At 40.4% G+C, this 26,486-nt stretch overlaps 1 protein-coding gene and 1 non-coding gene across 7 annotated transcripts in view; one reads left to right on the top strand and one right to left on the bottom strand.

Moving 5' to 3' along the window:
* The window catches only part of NRXN3 (neurexin 3), a 1,344,948-nt gene that overhangs the window by 1,218,661 nt on the left and 99,801 nt on the right, over positions 1-26,486 (top strand). The gene's annotated exons all lie outside the window — the stretch shown is intronic.
* Positions 7,043-7,182, bottom strand: LOC118759857 (small nucleolar RNA SNORA9). Its single transcript, XR_004996434.2, has one exon. It is a non-coding gene; the product is annotated as a small nucleolar RNA SNORA9 (small nucleolar RNA).

Raw genomic sequence — 26,486 nt, 5'->3', positions numbered from 1 at the left:
GATTTGATTCTGAATGTCAGTGGCATTGTGGAGGAGGTAGACATCTGCGAATGCCCTCTGAAATAGCTCCCCTGGCATGTGCTTCTTTCCCGTTGGTTCCATCGATAAGTGGATTATACCTACGTGTCTTTCCCTTTACATCTGTAGAGGCTATTCAACATCTGTGGACAGCCTTGTGTTTAAGAGAATGTCCGTACATATTCTTGGAGGAAAACCAACAGCTAGCAGGGTTAATCAGACTGGTATGAAAGATAACAAAGTAGTACCTCCCTGTAAAATAAATAAATAAAAACAGAAAGAGAGAGAAAGAGCAAGCCAATTAGCTCCAAACGGGCTTGGACTTGTTGTTTTATTTGAAAGACAAAGAAAGAGGGACAGAGATCTTACTCTGTCATTCCCTCCTCACATGTTGTCAGCATCCAGGTGGAGCCAAGCCAGAGTGAAGCACTGAGAACTCTGTGCAGATCTCCCAGAAGCTGGCAGGGACGCATCCACTTGCGCCGTCACTGGCTGCCTCTCAGGGTGAACACCAGAAGGAAAATGTGATGAGGATTAGGCACAGGCCTCGAAGCATCAACATGTTCATGTGGCATACAAGTATCTCAGGTGGTATGCTATGTATTGTACCAAACATCTCAGTCTTGGACCTTTTTTTTTTTTTCTTACCAACTGACTGTGGGAAATCTGCCCTGCATTCTGTAAAACTTCATCTCCAGTCTTACTATGATTTCAGGTACATTGCAAACATCATCTGAAGCCTGTGTTAGTTCTAGTTACCCACCAACTCCTTGGGTTATATCCAAAGGTTAGGATGATTTGTAGTGACTTTACATGGAAAAGAACACTATAGTAAACATTAATACTTCTGCATCTTCTAGCTAATGTTCTTCACTGATTAGAACTTATTAAATATCTGATTGCTAGGAGATACCTCAGAAAGGAAATGAATTTCATATTCACTATTCCCATCATATATTTTTTCTTCTATGTGTGAAATAAAAAAATCCACTGGCTGCTTCTTCAATCATATCCTAGGAAGGCATTATTTGAGCAGTTCATTTCTTGTGGACCTTTGCTGATGTTGATTTCAGATCAAAGGAAAACAGTAAAGCACATTACCTTCATGGGTGCTTTTTGACTGTATGTGAATGTGAACAAACAGTTTTTGAGTAATTCTCCAGTGCCCTAGTCTCCTGGAAGTAATTGATGCTTTGATCTTTCTGATATTTCAATTTGCTACAGGTAAGATTTCAGAACTCCTTGAGAATGGCATGAACTATATTAAATTACTCACAGCTATAGTACCCAAGCTTCAAGTTTTGACCCTATTTTAAGATTGCCTCTAGGTACTACTTGAACAACAAAATACTTGTTAAGATGTGCATTAAGGAAACAGGTGGATAAGTGATAATTCCAGATAGAGCTCTGCCATATAGTTTGTGTTCAATAAGCATTTTTTTGGATCAATCAAAAAATAATTCAAACTTTTTTACTTGTAGTCTCTTAGCAAGTAAAAGTAGGGCTTTGGATGTTTTTTCCCAATGGTAAAACTATAGCATAATGATTTAACTTATGTACTTGCATCCATACTTGCTGCGTTTAAAGACTAGCTAATCTGCATGGCAGCTAAGGACAACTGGAAACTCATATAAGTTCCAGATAACTATTTCTGTGAAACAAACTTTCCCACAGTTTGAAGGCTAAAGACAACGAGTGTGTCATTAGAATTTAAAATTCCTTGAGTGAGAAATTTGGTCAAGTTTAGTCAGGCAATTCCTCTGCCACACATTGTCTGAGGTTAGTCGCTAGCTACCCCGTGCCAAAGGAGCCAAAGGATTTGGCTTCATATACACTTTGCTGCTTGGAGGATGAACTAAGGAGACTTGCTCAGCTGGTCTTCACATGGTCTCTCTCACAGAGTTGTTGGATTCCTTTGAGGCCGACGCGTCCAGAGAATATTTCAAGGGATGGGAAGTGGAGGGATTACAAATTTCTAGAGTCCTGGAGACTGATACTGTGTCACTTCCAGCAAAATCTGAGAACTCAAAGAGCTTTCTCAATCAGGAGAGGAGATAGAAACTTTGTCTCAACAGAAGGAGTTTTATTTATTTGAAAGTAACTTAAATATGTATCATTGCAAAGAAAAGGCAGCAGGGCTGCAGAGTACTCACACTGCCTGTAATACTTAATTGTTGTAAGGATTTCTAGGTTAATGTGAGTAGAATAGAAAGCAAGTACATTAAATAGAGTGAGATTTTCTGTATTTTAACCCCTATTTTATCACTTCCAAAATATTTGTTGTTAAGAGAAGCATGGTTTGTCTCAGAAAAATCAAGTTGCTTCTGTTGATAGTAGTAGTTCTAGTTCAGGCTAGAAGAGGCTAGGAGGATTTCGGGAAGCAAGGATTTGGAGTAGGGTCACAGTAGAATTTAGAAGCTAAAATTTGTCCTGGACAACCAAAGATTACTGTGACCCCAGGAATAGACTTCTTTGATACCTCTTTACCCATCTTGAGTTTTCTTGTGCGTTATTTTGGGTGTTATAAAGCAGAGGCTCCTGGCTCTCATAGAGCTAGCACTTTTATAGATGGCAAGTCAGTTTGATACTATGATAGAGATTTAAGAATGGGTGTGTATTGTTGAGGGCGAGGAAAGCATTTGCTGTTTCTTGTGGCTGAGACGAATATAAAGCTAGATCTTGTAGATGTTACATGCTTTGTGAACAGAACAAATTCTCATTTGAATGTGAGAAACTAAGCTGTAAAACATTGGGGGTGATCATTTCTTGGTAAAGAGAATCAAGTCCAGTGATGATCTAAAGTGGATGATGCAGTGGATGGGAGATTGGGAATCCTGACACTGAGATCCTTGACCAGAAACTCTCCCAAATGGGAGAAGACTCAGAAGGGGGGGCGTGGATTGAATTCTTTCTGGATCTTACCGGTAGGGATGCTGTAGCAGTTACACAGACACTTCCAGTTGAACTGACTCCATTATCAATGGATGAATGTTAAGACACAGATAATGCCACTTCTAAAGTTCAACTCAGCCAGCGCTCAAACTTGTTACCTCATTCAGGACACAAAGAAAACATGAGAAACAGAAGTTTTACCACTAGGTTTCAGATGCTGCAACTAAAATGTTCCCGCAGGAAAGGAGAAGGCCAGGAGGAAAATAGTTCCAGGAATAACATGCATTCTTCTGGCTCAGGCCTCCAGCCTCAGTTGCTATCAGCGAAGAAAGAGTTCAGTGTGTTCTATAAAATTACAATTTGGAATTGCTTGTAAGCTATTAGCAGATACTTATCATGGCCCACTTTTTCATTGCTGGGTATTGGCAAAGTCACCTTGACATTGACCAGTATTTCTTGGCACCAGAAAATTGCCAGGAAATCACAATGCTCCACGTGGGTAAAAACTCTCCTAATAGATAGTAAAAATGAAAGACTGAAGAAGTTTGACCAATGTCATTCTTAAGGTACAGGAGCTTGGCAGTTCAAATAATCCAGAAGGAATACACAATTTTCAAGGTTTAAGAAAGCATGCTTTTAGACTTTGAGTTTTAGGCTAGGAATTCTAAGAAGCATACTTGTCCCTTGGTATGAATAATTGTAAAATAAAGTCAAATGTATGAACTATCTGTTGGGGGTGGCGTCCAGTATTTTGAAGTGCCTTGAAGCATAAGAATTTCTCACTTGTAATCCAGTTTTCTTTGAAAACGTAGCTGTGTATCTTTGAGCCTCAGTTTTCTGCTCTATACAAGTGGCATAATCGTACCCTTATATTAGGCTTGTCAGGATTTAAGCACCACTACTCATTGAAACACTCTATCAATGATCACTTAAAAGATTCACAATAGGAAACTATTTCCACCCCAGATAATTTCTCAGAACTCACAGTTCACAGGGCTGAGGTTTGTACATTTGAAAAGCATAAGCAAAACAATATTATCTACCCCCCTCCACCACACATACCCAAATCTGCACTGATTCAGGATCTCTTCGGAGTCTCAAGTGAATTGGAGCTCTGATTCATTAGTCAAAAGACACCTCTCAAGCCCAGCACTGCAGCCTAGTGACTAAGGTCCTCACCTTGAATGCTCCAGGATCCCATTTGGAAGCCAGTTCTAACCCAGCAGCCCTGCTTCCCATCCAGTTTGTGGCCTTGGAAAGCAGCTGAAGATGGCCCAAAGCCTGGGAACCTGTACCAACCTGGGAGATCCAGAAGAGGCTCCTGGCTCCTGGCTCCTGGCTGCAGACTGGCTCAGCTCCAGCCATTGAGGCCACTTGGGGAGTGAATCACTGGGCATATCTTTCTCTCTGTCTCTTCTCCTCTCTGTATATCTGACTTTGCAATAAAAATAAATAAATCTTTAAAAAAGACACTTCTCTGGGAGGGTCATTCATATTCTGGAATGGGAAGGGATTTGGCTGAGCAACAGCTTTAACACAGAATAATCAGTTAGGTTGAAGTGGATGAAAAGCCCATGATGTAGGGAGCATCATCAAATGAGAGCAATCTTACACAAGTCAAGCATATGTGACATGCAAATTTATAACATGTTGCTATCAGTGAAATTTTGGTGACAAGGTTGGATAACCGTTATTTCCCTTGGTTCTTCATTCAATAGAGCTGCCTTGGATTGGGTTACAGGAGAGGCAGAACTTGAGCACAGTGCTGTGGCAGGATGCAGATGGTGCTGGATCAAGATTACAAGGAATCTTCCCTCTGGGCCCCTCCATTTTTCCCTTGCTGCTGCCAGTGTAGTGGAGGTGAGACCAGGGATCTACACATTTTCACTCCCTTGCTTTCCCGCTAGACAGCGGAGCCTCCAGGGAAAGTTTATTTTTAGGAGTAGGACTCAACTGATATTGATTAACAGCCTTACATAATGTGTGGCTTCAGGGCTCGTTCCTTTCCTGCCAACACTCATAACTAGAGAAAGGCGATGAAGATTTGTCAGTCTAATTAGACTTCAGCTGCCAGCCGAGAAGTCTCTTCTGCCTTCTCCTTAGCCTCATGCAGATACTTTTCTCCTCTCAGAATAGTTTTTGGGGAAAGGACACTGGACTCTAATTTACTTGTTGTCTGGTAAGACTCTCTAGTGACATTTGCTCTGGAATTACATACTTCTCACAGAAAAAAAAAAGAGGGGGGAGAATTTCAATGGGATTTTCACTCTCAAAGGCTTACATGTCCATAATACAAAATAAGCCATTGGAGAGAATGTATTTGTCTTTCATTTCCTTTCCAATACCTCAGTGTTAGTGGATCAGATTCTTTTCAAAATGATGTCTTGGCCCTTAGAGTCCTCTGAGAAGGTCCTGATGTCAGACTGGCTCCTCATTAGCAAGGTCCCTGGAGAAGCTATGGAGGTGCCCTTGTAGTTAGGCTGGGCTAGCCACAGGGATTTCCCAGAGAGCCGCTAATAAATTGGTATTATTTCAAGGCATGTAAGCATCTGAGAGGGAAATAGTACCAGAGCTTGGCTACCTGCAAGTGGCAGTATTTTAATTTTCAACTCTTAAAATTTTAAAAATGTTACCCATTTACTCTTTAAAAAAAAAAAAGATTTATTTATTCTTACTTGAAAGAAAGAAAAAGAGGCAAAAAATGTCTTCCCTCTGCTGGTTCACTCCCCATACGGCCACCACGGCCAGGGCTGAGCCAATCCAAAGCCCGGAGCTTCTTTGGGATCTCCCTCATGGGTGCAGGTTTCCAAGGACTTGGGCCATCTTATGACCTTCCCAGGTCATAAGCAGAGATCTGGATTGGAATGGAGCACTGGACAGGAACCAGCACCCATATGGGATGCTGGGACGGCACAACAGGGCAGAGGATCAGCTTGCTGTCCTGCTATTATAAAATGTTGTGAACTTTAAAATGGACTTAAAGATACTCCTTTGTGTACCTTAGAAGATTTCAAAATTCAGTAGTTCTTTCATGTGGTAGGTATGCCATGCTGTGTCTTTTCAGTCATTGTTACCTCTGCCAGAATAAAAAAACAAGTTTCCAGATACTCAGTTAGCTCCCTGCTTTGTGTCCATCATCCCTGATCACAGAGCACCTGCCGGAGAGCCTGCTGGTCACACTCTGTAAGACACCAGTCGCCATTGCTTCTCTCCTGCTTTGCTTTTGGTAGCAATTATCACTACCTGACTTTAAATCACTTGTTTGTTTATTGTGCCTGTTCACTGGCATGTCAGTTCTGGAAGGACAAGATCTTTGTGTCAGGCACTGTAGCAACTACAGTGCTAGATAAGATACTAAATACAGAATACCACTTAGTATTGATCAAAAACTATGAGAAGTAAAAACATTCCTTTTGACCCAGTGTATTTATAGCATGTGAGGACTGAATCTTTAGCCAAGAAAGGGACTCCTTCTTGAGCTTCACCCATAGGGATGGTCTTTCCTTGCCTGGTTACTGATTCATTGTCTTAAGAGGCAGAATCCCAAAGCCATTACTTTGTCTTCGCTGAGTAAGATTGTTCTTGTTGGCTTCTGGGCTTAATTTAGCTTTCCTTTGTACTTACATGTCAAGTCCTAGTTTAACAAAGGCTTATGAAAGAACACTCACTTTGGGAAATGGAACATCACCTACCTTCTATGATGTCTTTTATTCCTTTCCCACGTCATTCTTACTTTTCCTAAAATGTCCTTCAAACATGGTCCAATGATAGTGTCATGCTGCATGATGTCTCTTAATTGGTGTGATGATAATTTGGCTTCAGGGTCTCTTACCTGCGTGTCATCTAGATTGCTTTCACAGGTCTTGGGATACATAGAAGCTGGACTCCTTTCTAAACCTCCTATTTCCTAAAGCCCATGCTCTAATTTTTCTGTGATCACTTAATATATCTGGTGAACATCATTCATTCCTGGGTATGACCTTATGATTCAGTTGTCTTCATAGTTGCCTCTTTTTAGTCTTTTGAGAGGACACAGATGGAAGAAAGTATGACAAACCCTTAGATTGAGGTCAGGAATGATACTTATGGAGTTTATCACTCAAGTGGGACTCAAAAAATTTTTTTCTCTATGAATTTACTAAAACTTTGATAACCTTGGTCTAGATGGGGCAGGGCAAGGCCTCAAACCATTTTAGAACTATTCCAGCAAGCTCTGTAGGAACGCATAGAGTTAGAGCAGATCCAGGCATGCTAGGAAGATGTTGGTTGCAAAAATACAAAGTAAGTCTAACTTTAGCAAATGCTTTTCTGCAGGAATGGCCAATATTATCCACATTCAGGGTAGACACAGCTAGGAGGAAGCAGTGGAATGAAGGGAAAGTATATCGAATGGGATGTGATCACTGATTTCTCCAGGGAGTCCCTTAACAGGAAGCTGGAGTCAGGAAACAGCAAATCCCAAACCCAGCTATTGTGATACTGGGGTGTGGCTGGAAATACAGTCTAATTCTCACTGGTCAAACTGGGCTGGCTTTTAATTTAATTTGGTTTGCTTTTCTTTTGAGAATTATCCATGAGTCCTCTCATACCACAATTACCTTCCTTGAGTGTACATTTTTTTCCCTCATCAAAATAGTATAATATTGAGTCTCCCATGTGTAATTTAACATGGATAGATACACATAAGGATGGTTCGGTGGAGGGATCAATGAACCAGAAGGAGAAAGAATAGGAAGTTAAAGAGAAAAGATTAGAGAAGATGTTGATATAAAACCATGTGCCCATTTCATGGATTAAATGATTATAATAGAGAAACATGAGTGTATATGAGATAATTAAATATGGTGCTTTTTGCCTCTATTGCAAATTGTAAGAAGGGGATCCATAAAAACTTTTAAACAACAAACTACATGGGTCACTAAATATCCCTTGGATCATTAAAAAATAAAGATTCCATTTAAAGCTGAGGTCTAAGTACTGTATTTGTTTTTCCTCTTCTGAAAATGCTTCCCTTTCTTTCCATTTATATATGATGAAGAAATGATCGCTATCCAACCTTCAAGATGGATGTTTGCAATTTGTCTTTGACAAGGTGGTGGAGAGGATGAGGTGTGCTGTCATACCTTGCTGATGGAGGTTTAAATGATTGTAAAAATTAGAAGCACACAGAGGATATTATGACAGCCTTGCCGTTTGAAACCTTGTAATTAATGCCTAGGCTTGTCTTGAAAGCTTGTTCTGTAGCTAAGTGAAGAATGTAAGAATCTCCTTGATTTTCTCATCATCCTGGGAAGAAAAGGTTGGGGAAATTAATGCATGCCATGTCTGTGGTGACGCAAAATGATTGGAGGAATTACCTGTTGGAAAGTTGATTGACTTGTGTATAAAATGGCATCTTATCTATCTTACTACACCTGAGAGTGTGTGTGTGTGTGTGTGTGTGTGTGAGAAAGAGATGTAGAGAGAGGTTAATCTGTTTCCTTGCTTATCAGAAATGTGCTTCTTACACTTAGGTACGGATCACAAGTGATTTTATTAAAGCACAGATTCTCATTCAAGTCTTGGGTGGTACCTGATATAGTGCACTGCTGATTCACTTCCCAAACACCATCGACCTCCAGAGCAGAGCTGGGCAGACGTCTGAAGCTAAAACACAGTTTAGCTTTTCCATGTGTGCAATAGGGACCACACTACTTGATCCCTCACCTGCTGCCCCCAAGAGTTTGCTAGGGGGAAGTTGGAATTGGGAGTCAAACAGAACTTGAATTCAGCCAATTAATACAGAATGCGGGAGTCCTCAGTGGCATGTTAGCCTCTGCACCAAATATGCATTGGTAAGCCATGTCTGTTATAAAATTATCTTGAAATACTGAGACCAGAAAGGGAGAAAAAGGAGAGCAAGAGAGGAGAAGAGGGAAAAGGAGAGAGAGAGATGAATGAGAGATCGAGAATGAACAAATCTCTCATTTATTGTTTCTTCTCCCTGTGCCTGCAAATCCTGGCACAGAGACAGGCCAAAACCCCAAACCAGGAACAATCCATGTACCCCACCTGGGTGGTAGGAACTCCACACAGGGGCCCTTGTGTGTTACCTGCCAGATGCATTAACCCAGTGTGGATGGGAAGCACAGAGCGGGCAAGACTATAAGCAGGCACTCCAATATGGAATACAGGCATGCCAAGCAGCAATCTACCATACTGTTTCAATCACCTTGGACATGCTTCTCAGATGACTTCATGTTGATAGTGTGAGGACCGTAGAGAATGTAGCAGGAATCCCATAGGTGCTTACACTTCTTTGCTGAGTAGTTATGGCTACTTGATGAGAGGTTTCCCTCATTTTTCCAAATGATCTCAGCATCTCTTCATTGAGGACTTTTGAAAGAATGAACTCCTGTGAACCCATAGCATTATGGGGGAAAGAGCAAACCCCCAGCGACAGAGTAGTGTTCTTAGGTCTAACTGTCCCCAGCTTCTGTGCCTTACTCTGCTGCATACCTCCTTGGCCAAGGGATAAAAATAAGGTAGAATTTAACTTGTCAAAATCCCTCTCCCCCTTTTTGAGAGGTGACCTCCAATGAAAGCGGAAGGACGTGAATGATTTTAATCTGCAATAACAGTGGGAAACCAGTCCTGACGAACTTGAGCAGTATAAATATATGAAATAACAGATTTTTCTGCTCTATCTCACCATGGCTGCCTCCTAGATACTGAGAGGGACACAGATTCCTGGAGCCTCAGCTCATCCTGTAATGCACAAGGAAATTTCACCCGGCCTTTATCTCAGAGCCGCTGTTCTCATGATTTATTCTCCACTGGCTGGGAAGCTGTTCTGCTGAGGAAAGACAAGGAGAGGAGGAGACCCATGAACTCTCAGCTCGTTTCTCATTATTATTATCATTACTAGTCCTTTATTGCCCTGTCTTTCCTGTGAGTGTGTGGGGGGAGCTGGGGGTGACATTTGGAAGTAGAACTCATGAGGGAGAAAGAACCTAAACAGAGAGGGCAACAGACAAATTTCTCCTTCGATGGGGTTTTTGTTGTCCTCATTGCCCTTTATTTTGAGTTTTGTTTGCTTCCTTGTGTGGTTGTTTGCATTATAAAGTCAAATATAGAAGCACCCTGCATCTGTGTCTTCTGCATTTTGGTTCCTTCACCCCCAGCTGTTTATTTTGCATGTTTTCTATTGTCTTTATTGAGCCTCTGCAAGAATCAGTATAAAATAACTCATGCAAATATTACCCCTGACCATGCATGCAATAGATAGGACAGAATAATCTTATTACTTTATAACTCTTTTAATAGAATTATCTCCCTTTTCTGGTTGTTTTTAAGTTTTTTGAAAGGGCTACTTTTAGAATATGCATGTGTTTCTCTCCAGGTATTGCATAAAACCCATAATAGTGTATCTGATTCCTGTTTATTATTCAAAGGATGCCAGGTGAATTCTGACTGACATTTAAGACGGTGGCATGATGGTGATCTAGTTGTGAATGTTGGGCTGTAGAGTAACATCATCACAGCACACGGGTCTGTTGATAGAATGGCAAATTCATTAGCCTGGACAGAGAATTGTGTAATGTAATTAAGAAAACGCTGTGCTTCCCTAGTCAAGTGTATGAGGACATGGGATTTACAGCCTCAGTTTTTGTTGAATTGTGATTTCAGTGAATGAATATCTGAGTTGACTGAGTGCCTCCTAAGGGTCAAGTGCTGTCCTAGGCACTTGACAACATTAGTAAATAAAGTAGACAAAAGGCTTCTTTCCTTACAGAGTATATACTGTGTGTCATGCATACTGGGACACTTTAAGCAACTGTGGAAATAAAGCATGAAAGATGCAGTCCTGCTGGAGAGAGTATGTCACCCCCAGCGTGATTTCTAAATATGGATCAGATAGTTGGCACAGTGGTTGGGATGCTTGTAGCCCGCATTGAAGCGCCCAGGTGTGCGTCTTTGCTGCCGTCTGACTTGTACTCCTGCACATACAGACCAGGAGGCAGCAGACTAAGCAGCTGGATCCCCGATGCTCATGTGGGAGATCTAGAATGAGTTCCCTGTTCCCAGCCAAAGTCACGGGGCCTTCTGTAGGTGAATTTAGCGGATGGAGTTTTCTCATTCCTTCCCTCCTGCTCCCATTCTTTCCTGCCCCTTTCTCCCTCTGTCTCTCTCTCTCCCCTTCTCTCTCTCTCTCTCTCTCTCTCTCTGTCCCTCTTTCTCTTTCCTTCTCTGTCCCTCTCTCTCCCTCTCCCAATCAAAAATGTTTCTTGAGAATGAAAAATCTGACTATAATGTAGTTAAAATAGACTCAAAACAGAAGAATGGAAGGGAAGAGGCAGAGGAAAGCATCAGTGTATTCATAGAATTTCACCTTTATGAACTACATTAAACCTGTCTTTTTATATTAAAAGTTTACAAAGCCATGAAAGGTAAAAATAAAATTACGGATGTTTTCCCATATGAAAAATAATAAATTTTAGGTCAGTTTTCTGTGTGTGCTTTTCCATTTTCTTTCAAAAAGTTGAGGCTGTTGATCTGCTGGCATGCTGTACCACAGCACTTGTCTGTCCCTGCACATTCTGCCACTAAGAATCAGGTCCCTCAAGTCCACTTGGAAAGAGCCATTTCGTATGTCATCAGTGTCTATTTTTGCTCCCAAAGATGGCAACGGTAAGCTGTGTTACAACAAAGCAACTGCCTTTGAAATATATTTTGGTCTTGAGAATGAAATTTACATTGCTTGGTACAAATATTTTTAGACACTGTTTTGAGATCAGAATGTTAGGAAATGTTTCCATGGGAAGAATCTGAGATTATCCAAATACAGCCAGAGGAGCTGGAGCCCAGGCCACCCCATTTTCAAGCCCCGTTTCATCACTGAATGGGGCTGTGTTCCTGTGCAGGAGCCATACTGCTTCACCACTTAGTTTTTCTTCTTTAAACAATGAAAATTAACTAATTTTCCATTATAAGTTAATTTTTAGCACCCGAGTGTTAGATGATGGTGCTCAGGGGATGTTATCGGAAGTGAAACCTTTGTGTCAAGTTAGGAGAACTGGGAAGGGCCTCCTGGCTGCGGCATTTGCTGTGGGTCGGAGTGAGCTGAGGTCTTGATTGCAACTGCGTGGGATTCCACTGCTGCCCGCTGACCAGGCTTTGCTGGCACTCTGCCCCCGAACTTCCCATGTAATGAATACAGACTTAGCCTAATACCTTGATGCCTTAAGGAGAAAAGGAAAAAAATAGATACTGAGAGAACAGAAGTCTCTTTTCTACCACACTTATAATTTGCTTCACTGGCCGCTTCAGATTTTTTTTTTAGACATGTCCCTCCATATGTCTCATAATGGACTTGGCTTTCTCAGTGTCATCTATTCAGTAATTCTGACCCTGGCAGAAGAAGGTTGTTTCTAATCTCCTCTCATGCATCATAAACACACACATGTGCGGTCTCTCTCTCTATCTCCAATTCTCATATATAATTCTACCACTTTTTGATCAAGTCATTATTTGGCATTTTTACAGTAACTTTGAAAAATTCTTTATTGAGAACATTGTAAGACCATACCTGAACCAATCAGTTTGCTCGATCGGGTCCATACAATGTGCTAGCCACCAGTGCAGAAGCTAAGGCTACAGCAGTGATAAAAAAACATGCCTGCCCCATGCAGTGTTTTACTGTGAAGATTAAATCTCCTTCTTTCGGTAACTTATTGCTAGTGAGTGCCTTCATTATCTCATTCTCTTGTATTTCTAACCACTTAACAGAGGTATGGTTACCAAAGCTTTGAAAGTTCTTTCAAACAAGGCACACAGGTAGTGCTGTTCACTCTTTCTGGGGTTTTTGTTGTTTTGCTTTGTGACCTCCATGCTGGAGTTTTCCCATTTACTCTGTGCTGGATATTGTCTGCCCCACACCATCTACAGAGGCTTTCTGTTCTACTCACTCCATTGAATCCCTAGGCCTCGCTTTATATTGTGCTCCAACCTTCATCTTTCTTAGTTTATTTGCTTGTTTCAGAGGTTTACATCATCTTGTAACCTCCAGAGAAAGAAGAGGTGAAAAAATAAAGCCATGGAGACCTCATGTATCAGCAGAGTGTCAGATTCCATCTTCACCTTGATGAATAGTTGGCCTGGGAGGGACTTGTAAGTTAGAAACAGTCTTCAAGAATAAAGGAGAGAACATTCCTCCCATGTCTTCTGTGTTGACATGGGTTTGCATTTTGTGTCTTTTTTAATTTTGTTACTCTCTTTCACGCTCTCTGTCTGAAACCTCTACTCTTTATTAATGGCCTTTAAATTAATGCAACTAAAGTCTCAGGGACCACATACCTTTGATAAATAAATCTCATGGTTTTATGTACTTGTCATTGTTTTTCCATTAACTGCCCTCTGTTGGCATGCTGATTTTGGTATAATTTGTTCTGCTATTTTAACCACAAGGACCCCCCCCCCCACACACACACACTCAGACAATATCCATAACTACAAAAAAGTCTAGGCGTTCTAAATCCAATAGTGTCTTATATTAGATCTACACCCATGAGTTTATCAATAAAACACATTTTTAATTAACCTTTTAAAGATCCTTTGAGTGTTAGAGTATGTGCACATGTGTGATATTTACAACTTACCACAATAAATTTCAGTAAGAAAATCTTGAAGTCTTTGTGCTTCTGATGAAACTTCATTTTTTTTTTCCATTACAATATTTAATCTTTAGCCTCCTCATGGAGCATATGAATTGAATAATAATTTTCAGTGCTTTGAGTTTTTGCATCCAGAAATGAGTATGAGCTCAGTCTTCTGTTTCACAGCAGATGTTCTTATTTTTGAGAGAGAGACAAGAATTAGAATCATCACTCGGGAACTTTTCTGCTTACAGAATGTCAGGCGTTTGATTCGCATGTCACTGGGTTTCCTCACACAGTGCTGGGTGCCAGAGCGTGCTCCCTTGGCTCTCTGCTTTAGCAATGGATTCGCTGACTTTGCATTTGGTGGGCTAGTTGATCATGCTAAAGAAAAATAGTGAGCCTCATGTATTCTTCCCCTGCTTAGCAATAATGCATTTCATGAAAAACTCATAGTTAATGTTAGATGTATATTGTGAAACATGGATAGATGTTCAGAACTGGGTGTGCTTCATTAATTATACTATGAGCAAAGATTATATCTAAAGCATACTTCAAAAAAATCCATGGACAATGGAACTAAAAGATAATTTTGTTTTTGGTCCAAAACATTTTAAAATCTGTACATCATCATAAGGGATCTTCAATAAGTTCCTACAAATGCATGTCATCTTGTAGTTTCATTTTCCCATGGATTTTTTTCAGATTACTTATTTGAATGCAGAGTTACACACAGAGAGCATGAACAATGGCAAGTTCTTCCACTCACCGTTTCACTCCCCCACACAGCCATAATATCAGCACTGGGCCAGACTAAAAGTAGGAGGCAGTAGCTTTTGGGGGGTATCCAACATGGGTGCACAGATGCAAGAAGTTGGACTGTTCTCCTCTGCTTTCCCAGGCCAGTAACAGGGAGCTAGATCAGAAATGGAGCAGCTGGGATTCAAATTGGCTCTCGTATGGGATATCAGCCCTGCTGGTAGTAACCTTACCACTACACCACTGCACCAGCACTGACATGGATGTTCTGAAGGCAATTTCATTTTATGCAAATTCTGTTCACACATTTAGAAAATATTTGCATCCAATTATAAATGTTTATATTAATACCACTTTTCCACAAACTTCTCATAGTTTCTGTACACTGGATTAGAGATGAGTAGATACGAGTGTGAATGAACCATGAGCAGAAAGTGTAGGGGGAGGTGGGCAGAGATGGCCAGGATGGTCCCAAGGGTTTTCTTTTTTTTTTTCATGGGAGCATCATTTCTTTCAAGATTTCTAACCAGAAAATAACGATGTATGGTGAGTTTGAAACACATCAAAATATTTGAAGAAAACAATGAATATGAATATCAAATTCATTTCTAAGGCCACACAGGCATGAGAACAACGACAGAATTTTCTTTTTGACACCAATAGCTAAAGGAAGACTTAAGTTTCTGAATTTGTGAGATGTGAGGTGACTGTGTAGAAAATCTCTTTTGCTATATGGTAGCATTTAAAGAGAAGGAATGTAAAGTGTCAGTCATGTCATCCATAAAAGAAAATTGAGATGGATTTCCCCCCATTCTACCCTCATTTTCACTGAGCTACATTCTTTTGTTTTTCTCCTCACTAGATTAGGTACTTTTTGTAAGTTTTCCTCTTTGTTGTGAACATTTCCTTCATCTCAAAATCATCTTTAAAGATTTATTCATTTTTATTGGGAAGTCAGATATACAGAGAGCAAGAGAGACAAAGAGGAAGATCTTCCATCCCCAAGCGACAACAATGGCCAGAACTGCACCAGTCTGAAGCCAGGAGCCAGAAGCTTCTTCCGGTTCTCCCATGTGGGTGCAAGGTCCCAAAGCCTTGGGCCGTCCTCGACTGCCATCCCAGGCCAGAATCAGGGAGCCGGATGGGAAGCAGGGCTGCCAGGATTAGAATTGGTCCCCTTATGGGATCCCAGCATGTCCAAGGCAAGGACTTTAGTCGCTAGGCTACCATGCCAGGCCCTTCAAATTGTTTTTTTTTTTTTTTTAAATTTAAGAGCACACACTGAAAGGCTTCCAACGGCAAATTGAATAGCATAGCTTTGTGGGTTAGGTGGATTATCTCCAAATTGGAGGCTTCTTGATTAATACACCAATGAAAAATCATGCAAACATCCTCTAAAGCAGTGCCTCACTGACGCATGTGCAGATTGTTGGAAATGTATGGATACATCATGTTCAGCAACTTTTTGTATCATATGTTGACTTTCATTTACTAGAGAGGAACTATGCACATCAAATAGATCACTTAATTGTTGTCTTCTGTATCAAAACCCACCGTTTAGAATGTATGTGTGTCTAGGTGTTCAGACTTTACAATGTAAAGGATATTCTCCCTCATTTCTTCATGGAAACACTGGTCACCACACAAGTGTCATTTGGAGTCTTCTCATTCTTTATTCTATTTTTTATGCCTTACCTTGGTCTTTCTTCCTTCCCAGTAGAAACGGTACCGTTCAGTTGAAGCTTTCTGCAGTCTAATTAGCCTCTCTATTTAGTTTCATAATAAGAACTCCAAACCAGAAGCTGGAGATAATGTGCCTAATTCAATTCATAGATGTCAATTTCTTTTTAATTGTAATTCTGTTCTCTAGTTCCTCCTACTCCCGCTGCCCAAACACAGCTGAGGTTTGGGCGATTACAAGACTTTCATGCCTACGCTGCCAATTATGCCTCCTGCTTTGGGATTAATTTCATTTATTATCATTGTTGCAATTATGAATAATAATAATTGGCATCCCCACCCAAACCTGGATGAATAGTAGTTTTCTCTATCTTTACATCCAAACTTAGCTTGTTTCAGTTTTTTTGCCAGATGGTTGGTTGCTTTATTACATGGTGGAGCGTATTCAGTATTCTGTTGGGTTTAAAACCTATTTTTAGATCATTCAGAAGCTAACGCTTCCTTAGGAAATTTTTCTTGATATGGGGGATAGCTCATTTTCATTAATTTGGAGCCAGCATTTAGTAAGTTGCAACAGAGTTGCATTTGATTTATTGGTCTGCTTTAGGAGTACTGCCTCTGAAGGCATGTTGATATCCGAATGACTAGAAACGAAAGGGTCAGAAAGTCTAGTCGGAGCATTTAGTACAGAAGGAATGGTTATTGTCAAGGAACTTAGTTTGGAAAATATTGGGGAGTTCTGTAGGAAAATTAGTATGACTGAAACTAAAAGAAAACTGGCATGATGTAAGATCTGACAAGTAGACAGAGGGTTATATCCTACAGGAACTGTTAGATCATGCAAAGTTGTTTGAACTTTTTTTATAACTGCCGTGGCTGGCTGTTAGAGTAACCTTGTTAGAGAAGGGATGTAATTTGATGCATGGTGCATAACACATTACTAGGGTTGCTATATTGAGAACTTATGTTAAAAAGCAAGAGGTGAGGCAGGGAAAAAACCCATTAAAGACTATTGCCTCAGTTCAGGTAAAAGATGATAGAAGTTTGGACTAGGAAGGTATCCAAACCTTGACCATGCAACCATCTAGCTTAATGGCCTTTCTCTGTGTCTTGCTACTACTTGGAGATATAAACTCTCTATAATTTTCAAACCTTAAATCTTAGTCATGAACCAGACCTTCAAGTTCCTATATTTAAATTCAGTTGCTTTCTTGCTGCAGCACATTTGATGTAGTTTATAAATTGCCTCACTTCAATTGCCCTCGTCTTTTTTTTTTTTCTTATACTCTGTGATGTTCTTTCTAGAACATTACAAACGGGTCTGTTCTTTGCACAACTACAGTGTGGACTTCATGTTGGCATCAGAAACCATTCCCTTCTTTGGTTATTCTTCCTCTTTTTTAAAGCAAAATTCAAAAACGGAGAGATGCAGAGAAGGAGCGATACAGGGTATACTCAGCTGTTTGTTCTTTCCTTGATGCTCACAGACGAGGTTCTGGCTCCATAGCTGGGAATCCAGGTCAGGTCAGGTCTCCCTTTATGAATAGAAGGATTCAACACTTTTTGAGCCATCCCCTCCGATGACCAACGCTGAAATCAGGAGTTGGAGCTCTGGAATCAAATCCAGGTATTCCAGTATTTGATACAGGCCGCTCAGCTGGAGTTTAAATCACAAAGCCAAGTATCAATGCCACTTTTTCTAGCTCTTGATTAGCTCCTGAGTCATCCAGTTCAGCCCTTCTTTCTTCTTCCAGGCCACTCCGTTTAAAGGTTACTATCTTTTAGAAGACAATGTTCATCATCGCTTCTCGGCCTTTTGGCTAAGATCAAGTGTAGAAGACAATGTTCATCATTTTGGGCTCTGTTAAAGCTCTGTGGGTACCATGTCAGTCCTCACATTTATGAAATCCTTGCAATGCTTTGCTTGAAATCTTTGGATCAATTTCCCTCTGCTCTAGTGTGTTCCCAAGCTTTGGGCATCATTTTAATGCTTTCATTTTCTTCTAGTACCAATAATACTACCCCCATTATCCTATAAGTATATTCAGGGATTTACATTCTAAAAGCAAAATCAAAACTAAAAAAAAAAAAAACAACTGAAAAACAAAAATACAAACCTTATATGAACTTGCCTGGTCCCTTCCATCAGAAGCCTAATGTCCTACAATGAAGGAATTCTTTTTTTTTCTCCTTTGTGTTCACATATCCTGAACTTTGTGTTCTTAATCATTTTACTTTTTAAACAAGTAATAAGCTTGATTATAGAGAAAATCACAGTGGAATAAATTCAACACATCCCATGCATCACGAGTTGTACAAAAACGTCATACAGGTTCCCAATCGCTTTTTCCTTTTTCATCATTAAACTGTTTTACTCACATACTTTAATGTGACAGTGATACTCTTAAAATTTTGGATGTTCCTTTTTAAGGTTCATTTTTATTTGAAAGGCAGATTTACAGAGAGAAAGAGGAGAGAGAGGGAGGGAGGGAAGGAGGGAGAGAGAGAGAAAGAGAATATTTCATCCACTGCTGACTTCTAAATGGTTATAAGAGTCAGAGCTGAGCTTACCTAGAGCCATGAAGCAAGATTTTCTTCCAGATGTTCCATGCAGGTGCAGGGTCCCAAGGACTTTGGCCATCCTCTGCTGCTTTCTCAGGCCATCACCATCAGCAGGTAGCTGGGTGGGAAGAGGAGCAGCCAGGACATGAACTGGAACCAGTATGTGATGTGGATAACACAGGCAGGAGCCCAGCCTACTATTACATGGTTCTGGCCACAGATGTGTCTTTCTTTATTCTTTATTTCTTTATTCTTGCCCAAGAATACAGTTCTCTGTATGATTGGTATATTATTACTTCCACAATGGCTTGAGGATAAAATGAGTTTAAGTTTTTAAAATTCCTTTCAGAAGCAGAGAACTAGAGACAAAGTTAACAACAGGGGTCTCATTTTCTAATCCGTTTCCCAAATGGCACCAGAGACCTGAACTGGGCCAGGCTTCACTGGGTGCCGGGAACTCCATCCAGTGCTGGTTTTTGAACCATCAGTACTGCTTCTCAATTCCTACAATAGCAAGAAGTTGGAGTTGGAGCCAGGCATTGACCCCACTGTACTTTGATATGGAACATGAGATCTTTTCATTTTCTTCTGTATTTTTTATGTACTTCACTTGAAAGAAGCACAGAGAGAAAAGGGGAGAAACAGAATCAGAAAGATAGAGAGAATATCTTCCGATTTCAAGGTCACTCCCTAAACAGCCATGAAGGCCAGAGCAGACCAGTCCAAAGTTGGGAGCCAGATGATTCTTCCAGATTTCCCATGTGGGTGCAGAGTCCCAACAACTTGAACCATCCTCAGCTGTTTCCCAGGCTGCCAGCAGGGAGCTGGATCAGAAGGGAGCAGCCACAACTTGTACCAGTGTTCATATGGGATACCAGCATCACAGATTGAGGATCAGCCCGTTGTGCCACCATGCCAGCCCTGCAACATGAAATACTAACCTGCGTCTGACCCACAAGGTTAAGCACCTGCCCCAGAAATGATTGAAGAAGCATATGTGAGCGTGTGTGTGTGTGTGTGCGCACGTGCTTACAGTAATTCTGGATAGATAATAAGCTTCCAATAAATGTTATCTTTTGTGAAGAATTTATTTACTGTTGTTTTATATATTCGATCTACCTGGGAAATTCTGATCGCTCCAGACCCAGTTCAAATATTACCTTCTTGGTGAATTACCTGCCTTTTCTGCCTTTCTGTTTCACTGCCAGCCCAATTCTGCAATGTGACGTAAGTGTCGTATTTCTGTTATGCTAAACATCAGGACGTTTAATGATCTTAGCCCACATTTTCAGCCAATGCCTTCTTGGATTTGCTGTTGAACCATAAACCTCTGTTGAGTCTCTCTGAGGTGCAAATTCATAATAAAGCTTTACACAAGTCCTTAGGTTCTAAGATCTCTTTCCCATCAAGAAATTTCAAGCAACTATGAATGGACAATTGAAAAATTTCCAAACAATAAATAAAGCTTAATTTCAGTGTCTGCTAAATGCTATGAGAGTGTTTTAACCAACATTTTTTTTTTTGCATGTATGTGTATTTGGCATGGGAAATTCCTTTCTAGAGAATAAGAGACTAATATGATAATAAATAGCAAAGCAAAGTAGCATGTTAGTAACATTAAAATGAATAAACGATAACAGCGCAATGTGTTTGAGGCACCATTTTGGAAAATACATGCAGAAAGAGAAAACTAAGAACGCTAAGAGTTTTGCTCTATGTACTTCATGTCTGTGATGGGGAAGATTATAACATGTAGTATATCTTCATATGTATTCTAAACCAGTGTGATCTGTTTCTAATTATATAGTGAGAAACTTTTAAAGAACTGCAAATAAGCCCTATAAGAATGCCATAAATGCATTGCATTTAGAAATGTCTTACAGATAAATTTTAATCTTCTTGCATACTCCTACAGCCTTACAAAATAGCAAAAAGTCTTACTGCTGAACTGATTTTAGAAACAGATCATTACTGCCTCATAGTATGTTAATCATGCTTAGCATTTCTTCTTTCACATTATTATGCTTTGGTATTAAAAAAAGGGGGTTGAAGTATGAGGCTTCCTGTTGAAATTCAGAATAAAAAAAATTTCTCAAGAGCTGTGCTCTCCTCCTATGAAAATACCCAAGTAGTAAAAGGAAAATTGAAAATATATATAAATCACATTGTTAATACTAGCAGTGTGTTTTTGCTTCAATAGTATCTTAGGAGAAGACAAAATGAAAGTGGGCCAGACAGAAGCAGTCAGAATGATTGAAAAAAAATGGAAAAAAAGGAACTTAGATGGATCAAAGGACCTGGATATCCAGAGTTTGGTTTTGTGTAACCGCAGAAGAAACACCGTGTGCTACAGATATGCATGTGAAAGCTATTGACCAGGAGCAGAGCAAGGGATTACTTAAGTAATGGGATAAAAGCAAGGGAAGAAAAATAGTTAATGCCAGGAATTGTCGTCTTTATCGTGAGAATCATTAGATTATGGAAGAGTGGTCTTACAACCTACTGGTTGGATTAAACCAAGAGGCAAGACGTGGCAGCATTAAGTCTCTGATAGTTTACCCATTTCCGAACAAGATTTATCACCAGGAAGCAGATATTACTCACATTTAATCCCTAGGATTTAGCACATTATAAGAATTCCACAGAGAAAGGACTGTTGCTCAGTTCAAAGAGAATAAAATGGTCTTTGGAGTTAAACATCAGAATTGATGTCTTCTTTGCTTTAATATGATGTGACCTTCAGCAACATAACTGTGCCCAGCCTCATCCATAAAGTGGGTATTGATATGTATTTTGTGGAATTGTTGTGATACTTATATGAATCATCCTGATAGCTCTTTTTGGCTATTTAATTGGTAATAAACCTATTCTTTTCTTCATCAGTGTCATTAGCTTACTTCAGTAGCTTTGTGCTTTGCTGGAGTTCAGTTACTTTTGTGTTCAGAACACTGAATATCTACGTCATTGCTAGCTTCAAACTCTTACGGCATGCCACTGCCTTCAGGACCAGATCTGGTTTCCTTAGCACTGCATTCTTCATGCTTTCATTCCTTTCTAGTCCCATATAATGTTGTCCCACTCCTTCCATATAATGCTCAAGTCATGAAGACTTTGCTTGTGTTTTCCCATATGAACTTTACTGTATTTTGCATAAAAGACAGAAAAATACGGAGTTAGAAGCAAAGAGCATGAGATCTTAGACCTACTGATTTACTGCCTAAATTGCTACAATGGCAAGCTTGGGGCATGGAGCTCACTCCAGGTCTCCAGTCTGGGTGACAGGGGGTCCAGGTATTGGTCCCTGCTGTACTGCTTCCACAGGTGCATTACCCTGGAGCTAGACCAAACTCCAAACAGGTCATGCTAAAACACACTTCAGCATATAATGCATGTGTCAGGTAATTTAATTTCCATGGTACCAACTCTGAACTATTGTTTCCTTTGTGACATGTTCTAATAACTTCCCATTCCTCTGCTGAGAACACACTCTCATGTCCAACCTCCCATTTTGTCTTCTGGCTGATACAGACAAGCTCAAATTCTAGGTGTGCTAGAATGTCTTGCCTGAAATCCCAATGTCCCTCTCATTTGTTTTCAAGACATACAGAGCTCATCCTTGTCCCATGATTTGTCCTGTTATGTTGCAATTGTTTTTCACACCTGCCTATCGTTCATAGTTTCCTTAACAATGACTTTGAGCTTCCTTTGTGCACGTACTTAGTGTCTACTTCTGTATAAGCTTCTGACTCTTTTTTTTTTAATTAAAGAACAGTGGAGGAAGTTGAAGAGGAAAGAGTAGAAAGATGCATGGAGTGTAACATAATACCTGGGATGTAAGGGATTATCAATTAATGTTATTCTCTCCTTGAAGTTTTGAAGTTAAGAAATGCTCTTGATGGTCTCTAACATTATGGTCTCCAGTAGGTTTTATTCAGGGTTGTGTGTCTGAGGGATGAATGTGTTTACATGACCTCTCACCATCAAGAGAAGATATTGAAATCTAACAGGAGCAGCAAGGGTTAAAGGACACTTGAAAATAAGTGAGCATACTTCAGAAATACGTCAATAGGGTAGCATCAAGGTAATACTTAAAATACTTTCTGTAAACACACAGATCTCCCTTTAAAAACAGGAAAGATTCTTTTTGTTATTGTTGTTGTAAAGAAAGATTTATAGAGAGAAGGAAAGACAAAGATCATCCATCTGTTGGTTCATTCCCCAGATGGTTTCAATGTCCAGAACTGAACTGATCTGAAATCAAGAGCCAGGAGCTTCTTCTGGATCTCCCACATGGTGTAGGGTCTCGGGGGCTGTCCTCCACTGCTTTCCTAGGTCACAAAGAAGGGAACTGGATAGGCAGTGGAGCAGCTGAAACACAAACCAGTACCCATATGGAAGGTTGGTGCTTGCAAGCAGAGTATTAGACCATTCATCATCATACCAGCCCAGACCTTGGTTTTTACAACTTGGAAGTACCTTGACTTATAAGCACCTAACTAAAGAGAAATGAAAAATTAGGACAAAGGAGACCAAAATGAAAGTGGAAAAAGCATTGACTGAGCATTATACACAAAACAATTTTTTTCTTTTTACGTTCTCTTCTGTTACCTGGTATTGTTTCTGGCTCAAATGCTTAATATTATGAGCCATGGCTAACCTTTCACTGCATCCCCCACTGCCTTGTCTAGAGTTTGCTTTAATTGTGGAGTGCATTGTAGCATCTGAAATGATCAATTGCTCATGCCAAGAGCAAAATGTTAAGATTCATGAAATGCAAGTGTGCTCTATTAATAACCTTAGCCAGGTTTGCACTCCTCCTTCCTTTTGCTTCCTGCCTTGCCAAGCCTCCATTCTTACTCTTTTGTGTATGTGTGTAAAGGCAACAAATGAAATTTCAGCCATAGCAATGAATCGCCACCTGAAAGTGCACTCCAGGGTCTTCCATGTCCCTTTGCCATTGTGTGATAAATTGCCATCTTTGGAATTAATTGCTGCCTTTTCAGGATGTGTTTACTCACTTTCATCTTCTCGCTGGCATCAGTGAGCCTCTGAGAGAGAGCCAAACTTTCCTTCCCTCTCCCAGGGGCTCGCTATGTACATGAGCATAATCAGTGCAGAGAGCCGGGCTGGGGTTGGTACCTTGATGTTGATCTTCTGCCCTTGAATTCGGTGAACACCAAGGTCAGGCCATCTGAAAGGATTTTTCATAAACTATTTTCTTTTTACTTTAGGCTCTATATCCAACTTTCTATGCAATTTTGTTTCAAAACAGGCCTTCTAGGATTAAGCAATGACAAATACGTTCTCAGCAAAACCTGGCTGTGTTGTTTGTTACATTGCTTCTGTACTCAAGAACCAAAACAAAGTGAGCTATTTCTCATGTGCCATTGTTTTAAATTTGACGTGAAAGTCATAGAGAAAGAGATTTGGGGCATGGGATGGCAGTGGAGGGAAGGAGGGGGAGAGAGGACAGAGATCCTCCATCCACTGGCTCACTCCCCAAATGGCCACAATCGCCAAGGCCAAGCTGACCCAAAACTGGGAACAAAGAGCCTCTTCCAGGTCTCTCACATGGGTGCAGGGGTACAAAGGCTTGAGTCATCCTCTGTTATTCTCACAAGCCATAAGCAGGAAGCTGGATTGGAACTTTAACAGCAAGGACTCACTCTAAACAGCACCATATGATATGATGGCTCTTCAGGCAGAGGATTAGCCTCCCATTCTCCACACCAGCCCCTGTCATGTATCCTGTTACCAACATTGCTAAGCGCATTTATGTGTACATGGGGCATGCGGGCACTCAGGTGAAACAAGCGTGCAAAGAAAAGCTGTCAAGTGTTATATACTGCAAAGATGAATGATGTAACCATTAACCAAAGCCAGTTTTATCCCTGCTTTTACTCTCATTGTAGTGGTGTCCTATCTAACAGAGATCAAGCATAAGTAGTGGTTCTGTTTTGTTTGCGGGTTTAGCATGGCCAGTGGTTCTCAGTTGGTGGTGATTTCAGTCACACCTTCATTTTATGGTTATTGAAACTGTTTTGGCTGTTGTAATTCGGAGAGAAGGGATTATAGATGGAAAGAAGCTACAGATAATGCTAACCATTCAATAGAATGCATAGGCTCTGGAATATACAAATCAAACAAAACACGTCCCTGCTACATACTATGGAATATACAGGAAAAAAAAGGTCTCAGTTTATACTTTTTAAGAAAGTGTTGGGGAGAAAAACATTTATTTTCTACCTCTGATTATATGATAGAAGTCAACCATATTGAGTGGAACTTGGGCCAAACGCTGGGGTAGCGACAAAATTTTGTTGTGGCTGTGCCTTGAAGGTTTTTATCTATTTATTTTTTTTTCTGAAAGCATTTGGAGTAACTTAGAATTTAGAGGTAAATCAACGCATATATAACAACAGTGAGGAACAGTCGAGCTCCTGAAAATCAATTCTGAATTTGAGACAGAGCGAGAAAAATCAAGTAGATTTAATGGAGATAGAATTTAGTCAAAATCTTGAAGTGACGAATCAAGCAAGCAGAGAAAAATAAGAATATTGTGAGGTGGCACCAGAGCGAAGAGGGAGAGGGGGATGGGGAATAAGGCCCACCTACCTGTGCCCATTCACAAGGCTTCTGGGATCGCCTCACGCATTCTAGGCATAGTTGCTGGAGAACCACCTTAGGAGATCAGAGGAGAACTAGCTGCCTAGGTTTTTCAGATCCTTTCAGCGATGTTTCTTAACAACAACAAAAAAAACTTTGTTTCTGAAGAAAAAAGTACAAACAAAACATATGAGCTGAAAAGTTTACAACTCCTGAGGGAACTTGAGATTGACACATGTCTGACAGCTTCATTTTGTAAAACAAGACGGGGCCCAAAGGACAAGAGGGTTTGGACGACGGTTTCTCTTTGGTATTTTGGATGAGCAGAATGGATATTTTAGACACACAGAACCATTACAGGAGATTTTGATGGAGACCCACAGCTGGTGTGATTTGTCCTTTTGCCTAAATCAAGTAAGTGCCTTTGTTGGGGCGTTAGCTCCCACTCCTGCCGATTTGGACTGTGAGTGGTGTGTGGCCACAGAGGACTGGTGGCTCGATGCGGAGATGATTCCGCTCTCATCTGCTGACTAGCTGAACAACAATGGGAAAAAAGCATCCATGTCACTGTTGTACCGGGCTGGGGCATGTTGAAGTCTAACTTTCTGCGTTGATTTCGCCCATTGACTTGTCTGTTCCTGCAAAGGGACTACAGGAAAAGTGGCATACCCCAAACCTAGTGTGTGACCCTGGAATGAAATGTTGACATAAACAACGTGAGCTGACTTATGCTTTAACTAAAGGTCCAGTTTGCCTTAGAAACAGCATCCATGTTGTATTTATTTATGTCCATTTTGCTACTGGATCTGAATATTTAGATAGTTGTACTTCCTGTATTTACAGAGAATCTAGAAAGACAGGAACAACAGTGTAGTGATCTGCTAACATGTCAGAACACGTTTTGCACATGGATTCCACAAAGCATTCTTGTGAAGCAGGAAGCTGCTGTGGTACAAAACGCTACTTATAAGCACTTAAAGAAATTGTCAGGCGGTCCCCACAGTGACAAATTTGAGTTCCAAGAGCTTATGATGGTGGAGCTCATATATATAGATTGGAAAACATTTCTATCTTTAAGGAAAAAAAATGCTTGCATATTTTTTATGTATCCTACCCCAATATCTCTCTCTCTCTCTCTCTCTCTCTCTCTCTCTCTCTCTCACACACACACACACACACACACACACACACACACACTTTGTTTTACTTTGAGATAATATAAAAAGCAAGAGTTAATTGCCCAGTGCTAGGAAATGCCCTGGTGACTCCTGAATCTGCATGATGTACTCCATAAAAGCCTGGCTGCCGTGAACTTGGTGCTCACTGGAACCGTGA

The sequence above is a fragment of the Ochotona princeps genome, chromosome 26, assembly GCF_030435755.1.
Source record: "Ochotona princeps isolate mOchPri1 chromosome 26, mOchPri1.hap1, whole genome shotgun sequence".
In the NCBI taxonomy this organism is placed as follows: Eukaryota; Metazoa; Chordata; class Mammalia; order Lagomorpha; family Ochotonidae; genus Ochotona; species Ochotona princeps.
The sequence above is the reverse complement of the archived record's forward strand: the minus strand, read 5'-3'. Positions and strand labels throughout refer to the sequence as shown.